The sequence below is a fragment of the Suricata suricatta genome, chromosome 9 (genome assembly GCF_006229205.1).
Source record: "Suricata suricatta isolate VVHF042 chromosome 9, meerkat_22Aug2017_6uvM2_HiC, whole genome shotgun sequence".
NCBI classification, from domain to species: domain Eukaryota; kingdom Metazoa; phylum Chordata; class Mammalia; order Carnivora; family Herpestidae; genus Suricata; species Suricata suricatta.
Genome location: NC_043708.1, coordinates 18,536,181 through 18,549,304, shown reverse-complemented (window position 1 = coordinate 18,549,304; position 13,124 = coordinate 18,536,181).

Sequence of the window (13,124 nt, the reverse complement as noted above, 5' to 3'; positions counted from 1 at the left end):
GAATGGAAAACCATGGAGTGGTCCTTTTCTTTTTTAAGTTTATTTATTTATTTTTGAGAAAGAGAGAAGACATGAGGGGGGAAGAGGCAGAGAGAGAGTAAAAGAAAGAAAATACCAAGCAGGCTCCACACTGTCAATGCAGAGCCCATATAGGGCTTGAACCAACAAAACATGAGATCATGAACTGAGTGGAAGTTAGATGCTTAACTGACTGAGCCACCCAGGTGCCTCTGGTGAGGTCTTTAATGAAAGACAAAAAAGGAAAATTTAATGAGAAAGAAAAACATCAATGAAAAGATATAAAGAGGATTCAGAAAATGTCCTAAATCATAATTATTCCTTCTTGGACACTACACACCTGTGATTATAAATCTACTGGGTTTGGTTTTATTTCTGTTTAATTTAAAAAAAAAGGTATATAATGATGAAAACAAATGAAAGAGAACACTTGTTTTGAAAAGGAAGCATTATAATATGTGACTCTCCTAAAGGTGAAGAGCTGGAAAAATAATCCTTTATTAGTCAACTTACCCTGTCCTGAAAGACTTTGGATGTTTCCTTTCTTCACAAAGTTTATCTCCTAACCCATTTTACCCATCTGTTGTCTACTTCCACCAATTTCTCTCTTTCTGTCCTTTAAATTCTCAAGAATTATCCTCATTTATGATCCTTTGTATTGCTTGACTGTCTGCTTAAAAAACTGCACACCATCATTAAGGCATCAAGCCCACCATTTATTAGCATGTATGTATCAAGTCCATGTCATCTCCTAGGAGACATCTCTTTTTGATGACTCTAGTTAAAAAACAATCTTGATTTCCTACGTCCAATTGACATGTTTTAAAATTTTTTTAGAAATTATATCACTGCTTGGAAATTAATCACTTATTTATATAAAGAATGTAAACATAATGAGAACATTCTTAAAAGATAAACTGAGGCATATTAAATTGAAAAGAGTTTCTCTGAGCAAAAATCGACACAAATGGGAGAGTGCCAAATGGAAAGTGGTTGGGAGTGCTCGATCCGCAGAAACTTGTGGGAAGACTTTCATGGATAAGAGGTGGGGGGAGGCAACAGAATGGCATCCTTTGAGTGGCTGTAGCTTATGTGGTTGCTTTATTTGGGAAAGTCTAGTCAGTGTTTGTAATTGGTTGTCCTTAGGTCTTGATTTCTTAAACTGAAGGTTTTTAAGGTTAGGTTTAGGTTTTACTTACAAAGTCTACAAGGGCATTAAAGCCAACACAGCCCAGTGACCTTTTTGTTTAACTTACTAAGCAAGATAAAGTTTGCCTTGTCTGCTAGTGTGTTTCCAGTATTGGCATGTGCGACAGACTGATATTAGGGACTCAATAATAATGCATGACAGACTGATATTAGGACTCAAGAGTGGTTGTATTTAGATCTATGACTCTATGATTAGATATTGGGCAGATTTTAGAAGTGTTCATGGTTAGCGTGAATTGTTTTTCTTGTTCTTCTTTTGAAAATGTTTAATGTTTATTTATTTTTGAGAAAGAGAGAGAGACAGAGCATGAGCAGGAGAGGGGCAGAGAGAGAGGGATGCAAAATCTGAAGCAGGTTCCAGGCTCTGAGCCAGCACAGAGCCTGCCTAACACAGGGCTGGAACTCACAAACTGTGAGATCATGCCCTGAGCCCAAGTTGGAAGCCCAATCTACTGAGCCACCCAGGTGCCCTGTTCCTATTCTGTTTATTTAAATCATCATTAATTGTAAAACTGCTTACCTAGAATTAAATTAGTGCCACTAATGGGACTCTATTCTCTATGCCATGGAGAGCTAGAGAATGATTTAAATAATGAAATGAAACAGTTATAAATGTATATATACTACACAAACATATATGTATGTGGAAGTGTGTGTATATGCATATATGTTTTTTTATGAAAGAAGATGAATTTGAAAGAGTAAATTCCAGTCTTTGTGGTAGTTTCAGTGATTGAAAGAACAATTAAATGTAGATAAGTGTATAGATCCAAGATATAATTTAGGGGTAAAGTTAAAAGGATTGTTAATTGATTGAGTGGGTAAAGGAAGCTTTATAAGTGGCTCTTAGGTTTTGAATGACTGGGTGGATGATAGTGCTTAAATTGATTACATGGATTCAGGTGGTTGATATGGGGAAGGTATGTATAAATTTAGTGTTTGACAAGTTCAGTTGAAGTCCTATAAAACATCTATTAGTGATGGCCATGAGACAGTTGGATACGATGGTATGAAGTTCAGGAAAATTGCCTTATGAGAAAATATATACTTGGAAGTAACTGGTTGAAATCATGAAAGTATAAGGAATGAAGAAGAATTCTCAAAAAAAAACAAGAAAAGAAACTTTAGAGAGATATTAAGGAAGACTATGTGAGTATAATTTCAAGAAAGAGGACTTGATCAACAGTATTAAGTGTGCTAAAAATTTAGTGTAGGGCACGTGAATGGCTCTGTTGGTTAAGATCTGACTTCGGCTCAGGTTGTGATCTCATATTTGAGGGTTTGAGCCCCACATTGGGTTCTCTGCTGTCAGCATGGAGCCTTCTTCAGATCCTTTGTCCTCCTCTCTTTGTTCCTCCCGTGCTTATGTGCTCTCTCTCTCAAAACTAAGTAAGCCTTAAAAACATTATAAAAGTCAAGTGTGATGAAGAGTAAAAGAGTATCAGAAAATGCAATTATGTTATTTCTAGAGGGTATACAATCAATAATTCATTGTGAAAAATTAATATGAGATATTTTATAGAATATTGTTTCCCGGACACTTGGGAAAAAATATGTCTATGCTTTTTCATTTCCCATAACAGGTATGATAACTTAGAATGTGTATTTAGTTATTTTCAGGTTGAAAGCATTTCAGATATAGGAATTTTCTGCCTGAAGAATGAGGAGGAATAAACTAAGGCTGTGGGACATGTGGGTGGCTCAGTCTGTTAGGAGTACAACTTGGGCTCAGATCATGATCTCACAGCTCATGAGTTTGAGCACGGTGTAGGGCTCTGTGCTGACAGCTCAGACCCTGGAACCTGCTTCAGATTCTGTGTCCTTCTCTTGCTCTGCCCCTCCCCCACTCATGCTCTGTCTCTGTCTCTCTCTCCTCAGGAATCAATAAATATTTTTTTAAAAAAGAATAAATTAAGCCTGTGAATATTAGTATCTTCCAAACAGCATAACCCAATATGGTGTTGATATTTTTTTGTGATATGTAATACTATACTGTACACAGAGATTTCATTAATTTGATCATCTATACAACATAAAGGCATTCCCAGTAGTAAAATAATTCCTAATGCCACCATTTACAACAATCCTCAAAATTCTTGTTGGTTTGCTGTCTTTCCCATTGCATTGTCTCCTCAAATCAAGCGATATTCTCCTATAGATCTTACTTCAATATCAAAAGAAAAATTGGGCCAGAATCCTCTGAAATAAAAAAAAAAAAAAAAAGGGAAACCCAACACAAAGAAGAAGAAAATAATAAAGATAAGAATAGAAATTAATGTAAAAAAACAGAAATTGAGAAAATTAACAAGCTGGATATATAACTCCCCTCAAAATGAATGTCTATTTTTCCTTTAAACCTTGTGTTTCATCTTTGTTTTGGTTTGGTTTTTATTTTTATTTCCATGACTGTTGTTGCTATTTCCACATTCCCTATTTCACCAAAGCCAAAAAAAAAAAGTCCTTCCTTTGGCTCAACATCAACATGCAACAACTCACAAAATCTTATTGCTACTATCTCCTTAGTAATTCTGAAGCCAGTGGGTTCTCCCAGTTTTCATAGACAGCATTTTAATGGAATCTGGTCCCTTTCAGATGTGTTATTATTAAATGACTTCCTATCTATTTGCTCCAAGTGGATCTGAAATAAATCCATAAATCATACCACTTTCAAAATAATCTTTTTGAAATTGAAAAACCTGGTCCTACTTCTTCCCTACTTAGAACACTGCAATGACTCCCCAAGGACATTCAGTGTAAAGTTCAACCTCCTTACCTGTGCACATGGTGCCCTTCCTAATCTGGATCCTGTCTGTTTTCGGACTCATAGCCTTCCAGTCTTTATACAAAGCCCACTCTCTGGAAACTTGGGTTATTGATTTTAGATCTTTCTTCTTTTTTTAACATAAGCATTTAAATTTATGTATTTCCTTTTAAGCAACAGTTTTACTATATTCCAAAAAAACTGGATATACCAAATTGTATCATTTGCATAAAACTTGTTTTTACTTTTTGTTTGTGATTTCTATAGGTTAACTAGAACTATTTTGCATAATTTCCAACTATTTGTGTTTTCTAGATATTGTCTCATTCTTGCTCTAATTTAATTCTATTAATAATATACTATTTTTAGTACATTTGTCTTGATATAGAATTGTTGAATTGTTATGTTGTATACATGAAACTAATATAACTATATTGGAATTCAATTATTTTTAGTGTTTATTTTTGAGAGAGAGAAAAAGAGAGAGAGAGAGAGAGAGAGAGAGAGAGAGAGGGAGGAGGGGAGGGGCAGAGAGAGAGGGAGACAGCAGATCTTAAACAGGCTTTGTACTGTCAGGAGTGAGCCAATGTGGGGCTCAAACTCAGGAACCAGGAGACCATGACCTGAGCTGAAATCAGACTCTCAGCCTACTGAGCCACCCAGGTGATGCTGGAATTAAATTTTTTAAAAAGAAAATATTTTTATGGGGCAGGATATAATATTTCTTGGCAAATGTGCTCTGTGCACTTGCAAAAAATATGTAATCTTCAATAATTTCATGTATTGCTCTCTATATATCCATTAGGTCATGGTATGGAATTTGTGTGTATATGTGTATGTGTCTAATTCTATCAACTGCTGAAAGAGATGTGTTAACATTTTTAACAAAGCTTGTGGAATCAACTCTTCTATCAGTCTTGGCTGCATCATTTTAAAGCTCTGCTATCCAGTAATGGGGTGCATCGTAGCTCAGTCAGCCAAGCCTCTGACTCTGATTTCAGCTTAGGTCATGATCTCATGGTCCTGAGATCAAGCCCCACATCGGACTCTGCTCTGAGCATGGAGCCTGCTTAAGATTTTCTTTTTGTCTCTGTCTCTGTCTCTGTGTCCCTCTCCCCCTGCTCCTCCCCTCTCTCTCTGTCAAAAACTAATTAATTAATTAATTAAAAATAAAAGAAAATAGAGCTCTGTTACCAGGTGAATATAGATTTCTGAATGTTTTGAGTTCCTGACTCTTTTATCACTATTCAAAGCCCATGTTATATCTGATCATTCTTTTGTCCTAAGTCTATTTCATCTGATATTGACATAACTGATATCAACATATTGATTTGCTCTCCAATACACACTGTTTTCATATTACATATTTTTTCACCCACTTAGTTTCAGTTTGTGTTTTGTATATATGAAATGGATCATATATAGCAGAGTTGATTTGTAATCAATTCTGACATATTTGATCTTTTAATTGAAATGTTTAGCTTATTAAAACTTCATTTAATTATTAATGTAGTTGTATTTAGGTCTAACATTTGTTTTATACATTTTGTTTTCTTGTTCCTTATTTCCTGCTTTATTTTGTATCATTTAGATATTTTTTAGTATTCCATTTTAACTTATGCATTGGATTGCTAGTTTTGCCTTTTTTTTTTTTTAGTGGATTGTTGAGGGATAACACAACCTAAAGTTTTCAGTCTACTTAGAGTTAAATCCTATAACTGTTTATATCCCTAAATTTTTATGTTATTGTATCCTATTTTTACATATACAAACATTATAAAAATGATCATTCAATCTTATAATTTTTTGTTAGTTATATGGATTTTATTTTTTTAAGTTTATTTATTCACTTTTGGGAGAGACAGAACATGAATATGAGTGGGGAGGGGCAAAGAGAGAGCGAGAGAGAGAGAGAGCGAGAGAGCGAGAGAGACAGAGAGAGAGAGGCACAAGCAGGCACAGCACTGTTAGCATGGAGCCCGATGTGGGGCTCAAACTCATGACCTGAGCAAAATCCAAAGTGAAATACTTAACCAACTGAGCCACCTAGGTGCCCCAATAATATAGATTTTAAAACTAAGGGAGAAAAATAGCATTTTATATTTATTCCAATATTTATCACTTCTGATGTTCTTCATTTATTCTTGAGGATAATATTCTATACCATGTCATATCCCTTCAGTTTGAAAAATAGCTTTAAACATTCCTTATAGTAGGGGGTCCACAGATAACTCACCAATTTTTCTTTTCTCTGATAATATCACAGTATCATTCCAAAAGATATTTATTTAGATATAGAATGCTGGGTAAGCAGTGTTTTCATTTCAGCACTTAAAGATGTTTTGCTATCTTCTGGTTATTATAATTTCTGATTGGAAGTCTTTGATCATTTTAATTGTTTCCCCTCTGGATGTAAGTTGCCATTTTCCACAGGCTTCTTATCTCTGGTTTTCAGCAATTCACTATGAAATAGCTAGTTGTGGTTTTCCTCATATTTATCTTGCTTGAATTTGATTGAGTCTAGTGAATCTGTAAATATATAGCTTTCACTAAATTTGGGAGGTTTTCAGGCCATTATTTCTTCAAGTGTTTTTCCTATTCAGTTATCTATGCTCTCTCTGGGATTCTAATTACATATATGTGAATGGTTTTCATTTTTGTTGCCCCCCTCCTCCATGAAGCTCTCTTCATTTTCTTCCCGTCTCTCTTCTTGGGATTAGATATCTTCTATTAAACTACCTCTCTTTTCAATGATTCTTTTTAAAAGTCCCCACCACTCCTACTAAGACCATACTGGGCATTTAGACTATTGGTATTGTATTGTATTGTATTTTTTCAATTATAAAATTTCCCTTTGGATATTTTTATTCTTTCGATTTCTCTTTCAACATCTTCTGTCTTTGCATTCATTAAAAGCATATTTTCCTCTTTTCTAATGGAGCATAGTTATAACATTTACTTTAACATCATAGACTAAACATCCTAACATCTAGGTCATCTCAATGTTGGTTTCTGTTGATTTTTTTTCTTTTTTCTTTGAGAATAGGCCATGTTTTCCAAGTTCTTCCAATGCTTAATAATTTTGAATTGCATTCTGGAATTGTAAATGTGATATCGTGGAACCTCCAAATTTGGTATTATTCCTTCAGAGGCTTGGCATTTTCTTATAGCAGGCAATGAATAAAGTTTGACCCAATTCACAGCCCCATATCTTGGGCACTAGCTTCTCCATTTAATTTTTTGGTCTTTCGCAAGGCTGCTGGCAGACTGCTCCATGTTTGTGTGTTTCTGGCTTCAGTCAGAGATCTGAGAAAAGTGTATACATAAAATTTGGAGTTCTCCTTCTCTGGCCCTAGACCCTCCAGGATTCGCCTCTCACTCTCCAATGATTATGGTTTCCTTGAACTCTGACTTCTGTTACTGTAAGCCAGAAAACTGTGTTTTCTTTCTGAATTTTATTCACCCTCTGGAGAGCTGACTGTATTCTGTCTTCCAGCCTAAAGCCATAAGAATGAGTAAATCGTTTTAAGATAGTGGGGGGTTTTTGTTTGTTTTTTTCCTGTGGTTCAACTCTCCATCAGAAAACTTACTTGCCCTTATGTGTACCTCAGAGCCTGGAGGTGGTTTTTTGGTTTGTTCTGAGTCTGATTTTGTTTGGCTGTTCCTTGGTTTAGAATCTATAGGCATGCATTTAAATACAAGAGAAGTAGATCCCAGATATTTAGTTTGTATATTGTCATATAGCTTGGCCCCAAGGAAAACAAAACTCAGTTGGAAACACAGACCTAAAACCTATTAGAATCACTAGTTGCTATTAAAATAGGTGTGCAGTTGGGGCGCCTGGGTGACTCAGTCGGTTAAGTGTCTGGCTTCGGCTCAGGTCATGATCTCATGGCTCGTGGGTTCGAGCCCCGTGTCAGGCTCTATGCTGACAGCTAGCTCAGAGCCTAGAGCCTGCTTCAGATTCTGTGTCTCCCTTTCTCTCTGACCCTTCCCTGCTCGCACTGCCTCTCTCTGTTTCTCAAAAATAAACAAAAGGCATAAAAAATTAAAAAAATAAAATAAAATAGGTGTGAAGATTTTCAGATGTATCCAATAAGACTCTTTTCAGTTGTGAAACTATCTTCTTATTTCTGAATTTCTAATCAAAATGCAACTATTAAAATACATAAAAAGTAGTGGGGTCTTTCCTCTGAGGTCATTATACAATCCCTTAATTATCGTTCATACACTCAGAAATATTCAAGGAAAAAATCGCTCCTGTTAGTCTTGCGCAAATTGACAGGGTATCCTGAAATGCATTTGTTCTTGTTTACCTTACATCATTTTAAAAAATTATATTTATCATTTGTATTCATGACATAAGATCCATCTTGTAAGAAAATCATGCCATGATATATGGCCTCAGTATGATCATCTGATAGCTGTTGGTGATAGGGAAGGAATAGATCAATATTGTGGATCCTATGGACTTCTGATAACATCTTCTTTCGACTCTGAGTTTACTGAGTGGAAAATCTTCAGCTTTACTATTTTATATCTCTGGCATCTGGTTCTATGACTTGTATACACTGTGCATTTGGTTAATTTTCAGAAAATAACATCAAATGAAAAACAATTTTTCTTCTTTCAATAATCATTTCTTGATGGATATTGTGTGGGGAAGATCATGACACTCAGAGTCTGAAACACTTTATTTGCTACAAGGCTTTGGAATTTTATAACTACAGCCAGGTAAGTCAATCCTTTTCACTCTAAGTGACTTATTCTACAAAATGGTAATAATGTTGGCTAACTCATGAACTAGTGAGAGTCATATAATATAATATAGGTAAAATTGTTTTTGAAATAGTAAATTACTAAAAAATGCTAGTCATGGTATCCCTATATGACACAGTATGCTATGTATTGGAATAAACATAAAATAGTCAAGGTAAAGTTCATTGCAACAAAGAAGCTGTAATCAAGACTCGGAAGAATCTGTGAATCTATACATTTTTATTAAACTTTTAGTATATGAAAGATTCAAAATAAATGGTCTCTGACTGAGAGTCCTAGCAATTCTCCTTTGAGATAGTTATAAGATTTAGGATATAACATTTATGATGTCCTTTTTTTTCCCTTCAGAACCCTATGCTTTCCTTTTCTGTGGCTTTCACAGAAATGGAATAAACAAAATATCATTACACATATTTATATATTTATTAATAATTGATATGTTAACTCACTTATTATTCATTATTTATATATTAACAAATGTTATGTTTTAAGATAGTAGAAAAACAACCCATTTAGTGAGTGAATGTACCAGAAATGGCTCAGGGTCTCATTAGTCTTGAACTCAGAGAGAAAAGCAGAATATGGAGACTGGCATGGGTTCGTACAAGGGAGATGCAGGTGTGTAAACAAACTTCGTTTTTTGGTTTTGAGGCATTTCTCTCTGTTCTTGAGTTCTGCTTGGAACTCCCTTCTCCCTTAGTAGTTCCATCTATAATCACAGCTAAGATTCTTTTAAGAATCCTTAAGCAACGAAAACTGGATTCCTATTTTATTTTTTAAAGCATTTTAATGTTTATTTATTTTTATTTTTGAGAGAGAAGCATGAGCAAGGAAGGGGCAGAGAGAGGGGGAAACAGAGGATTTGAAGCTGACAGCACAGAGCCCAATGCGGAACTCAAACTCACAAACAGGGAGATCATGACCTGAACCAATGTTGGAGCTTTACCGACTGAGCCACCCAGATGCCCCTAGATTCCTATTTTATTTTATTTTTTAATGTTTTTTATTTATTTTTGAGAGACAGAGAAAGAGACAGCGCGAGCAGGGGAGGGTCAGAGAGAGAGAGAGAGAGATACAGAATCTGAAGGAGGTTCCAGGGTCTGAGCTAGCTGTCAGCACAGAGCCCAACGCGGGGCTCTAATCCATTAACTGTGAGATCATGACCAGAGCGCAGCTGGACACTCAACCTACTGAGCCACCCAGGCGCCCTCTTAGATTCCTATTTTAAAGTAATGAGTTCTATTGTCCTGATCCAAGTTAGAAATAAACAATTTAGAGACTGGAATTTAGAATTTGATTCTAACAATACCCACTCTGTGACTAACACTTCTTTCTTTTCCCACTTAAAGACTTAGCTAAATACCTTTATTTAAACAAACCGAGAACTATATAGTAGTAATACATTATTAAACACAACAGTGGGCTCAGTGGATATGTTGAATTAAAGTCAATTCTGATCTAAGGATGTCTAGCATTGCCCATGCAGTACCACCAGAACATTAACTTGCCTCCTTTACCCAACTAGAGCTTGAGAGAGAAAATTTATATATTTTTTCTGGCTCCCTACATAGTAACAAGACATGAAATCCAGTCACGATTTGCTTTCTAAGGTACTCTGGTGTGTTAGACCTTTCTATCTGTCCTTTGGAAATGGTTTTGATCTCTCTCTGGTAAAGATTATTTCCGTTTTTCATATTGAAGAAAAGGTCCTCCAATTTCATCATGACATTTACATCATCTAATAGACATCTCATTGCTAAAGTAAATTTATACATAATATATCTCAGCTTTAGGGTTCTTGGATTTTAATTAGAGAATGAAACATAAATCAGGATTTCAAGCTACAGTGGTTAACAGAGCTGTCCTCTTGCTGTCTATTAGACTAACTGTGCCAATCACAATATTCAAACATAAATATGCCAAATCCCTGTTAGTTCTTGGGAAATGCCTCACAAAATAGTTCTCCTTTACTTTGTATTAAGTAAAGGTGGGATTTTCAGCGTTTTGATATCCTGCAGCAAAACGTGCATTAAAGTGACCCACTAAAAATAAATTTAAAATATTTTTTCTATCTTGCTTCCTCCTTTTTCCTTTGATATTACTATGTGGTGTGGTGAGGAAAGCAAAACCATGACTTGTGGTATGTATGTTTTTATCCACTGTACTTTTAGGGACTTGAAATACTTGTTTGACTTTTGCAACACATTTAACTTTTCGCAAATACATAAAAACATGCTTACGTTTAGTGGTTTCTAAATTTAATGGTGATTTTTGGAAAACCAGGGAAAATGTGGAATACTTGCTTCTAGAACAGCCTGTTAATGTTTTCAGTTATAAGCATCTAGATAGCCACCAAATGCAGCGGTGCATGAAGAACCACAATGTATTTAGAATTATCCACAAGACAAATAAAGTCTCCACGCAGGTAGCAAAAGCTTAATGAGAATCATTTATCTCATACATACTTTAAGTCTGTTGAGGTAAAGAAAACACTGCTCTGTGGCTATGTTAAACTCCAAAGCACAATTAGTGTTAATATGCCCATGATTTTCTGTCAGACAAGTAAAAACTACTGAAAAGTATCTTCTTTTAAATAGTGCATTCTAGTTTGTTTGGTAGAAAATTTCCTGGAAAGCATTATTAGATAACATCACTGTATTGTTATTGTAAGTCAATTGTGATAAGAAAATTAGAATACCAAGAGGTAAAGGGTGATTTTAATACATTCCTTTGTATACTTTTGACTTTTTAAATGGCATATCTTTAAATTGTTTCAATTTAATTTAATTTTTATCTTATCTTAGAGAAAGAGAGAGTGTTTAAGTGGAGGAGAGGGGCAGAGGGAGACTGAGAAAGAGAATCTGGGGGCTTAATCATGGGGCTCAATCCCACAACTCAGGGATCATAACCTGAGCTGAAATCAAGAATCATACACTAAACCGTCTGAGCCACCCAGGTGCCCCTAATTATTTTAATATTAAAATTTTGAACGTATCCACATATAAGCACTGCATAATGAAAGAATACATATATTGATTTTAACATATTAGAAAGAGGAATTGTAATGAATTATTTAAATCAACAGTTTTTTCCCCTAGATTTTCTCCTACATGCTAGAGAACATGACTGGTGTTAAAGATACTTGTTTTAAAAAAAGCACAGGATCTTCTTAACCAATAATCTTTCAGTCTGGTAGGAAACCCTGATGAGTACTATTTGACACATCACAGTGTCAGTACTGCATTATTAGAGGTATTCATGTGTTTATGAAGCAGAAGGGAGAAAGATACACAGCAGGTTGGGGTAAGCAAAGAAGAGGCAGTGGCATCAGCTAGGTTGCTGAGCATCATGCAGTAGACACTATAGGTAAGTTGAATACAAAACAGAAGGACAGTCAGAAACAAAAGCATGTGTGAAGCATGGAAGGGGAAAAAAAATATTGCTGACAACTTTTTCAAGAGCAAGTTGCCCATTCCAGAGTAAAGTAAAAAAACGTATATTTTCAGGGCAGTTATATGGAAGGAGAACACATACAAAGATCAGAGTCTTTGTATATTATGTGAGGATCTTTATTTAATCCTGGGCCAGAGTGGGAGCAACTATAAAAAGCAAGAAGTTTAAGCAAAGTAGTCAGTAATCAGATTTGCTTGGGGATCACAGCCAACTATACTCCCTGCATCTGTCTACACTTCGTCTAATGCATTTAATGTAAGAAGAAATAGATTATATTCAATGTATTATAAATTAGTGATAATTTCAAATATTTGTGATGCCACTACCTGGCTGATTACTGGTGACCTATTTCTTGTCTCCAAAGGATTGTCTGTGAACTCTAAACATGTGAGCAACTTAATTCTAGAATCTCATTTTGAGTGTCCATTCTCTTGGACGATTCATGGATCCAGCAGGAAGGAGATGGCTCAATCAAAGGAAATCATTTGCAAAGGCATGGACAGATTAAATAGAAATAATAATCAAGCATCATACTTCTAACAACAGGTGTCAAAAGTTAACATTCACAGTTCTTTTTTTTTTTAAAGGAAAAATCTAGGAAATTTATTGGTGTATTCCTTGAACTTTTTTTTTCCCATAATGTTTTATTGTCAAATTGTTTTCCATACAACACCCAGTGCTCTTCCCCTTAAGTGCCCTCCACCATCACCACCACCTCTTTTCCCCCCTCCCCTTCCCCTACAACCCTCAGTTCATTCTCAGCATTCAATAGTCTCTCAAGTTTTGCATCCCTCTCTCTCCCCAACTCTCTCTCCCTCCTCCACTCCCCCTGGTTCTCCATTAGGTCTCTCCTGTTTTCCTGCTAGACCTATGAGTGCAAACATATGGTTTCTGTCCTTCTCTG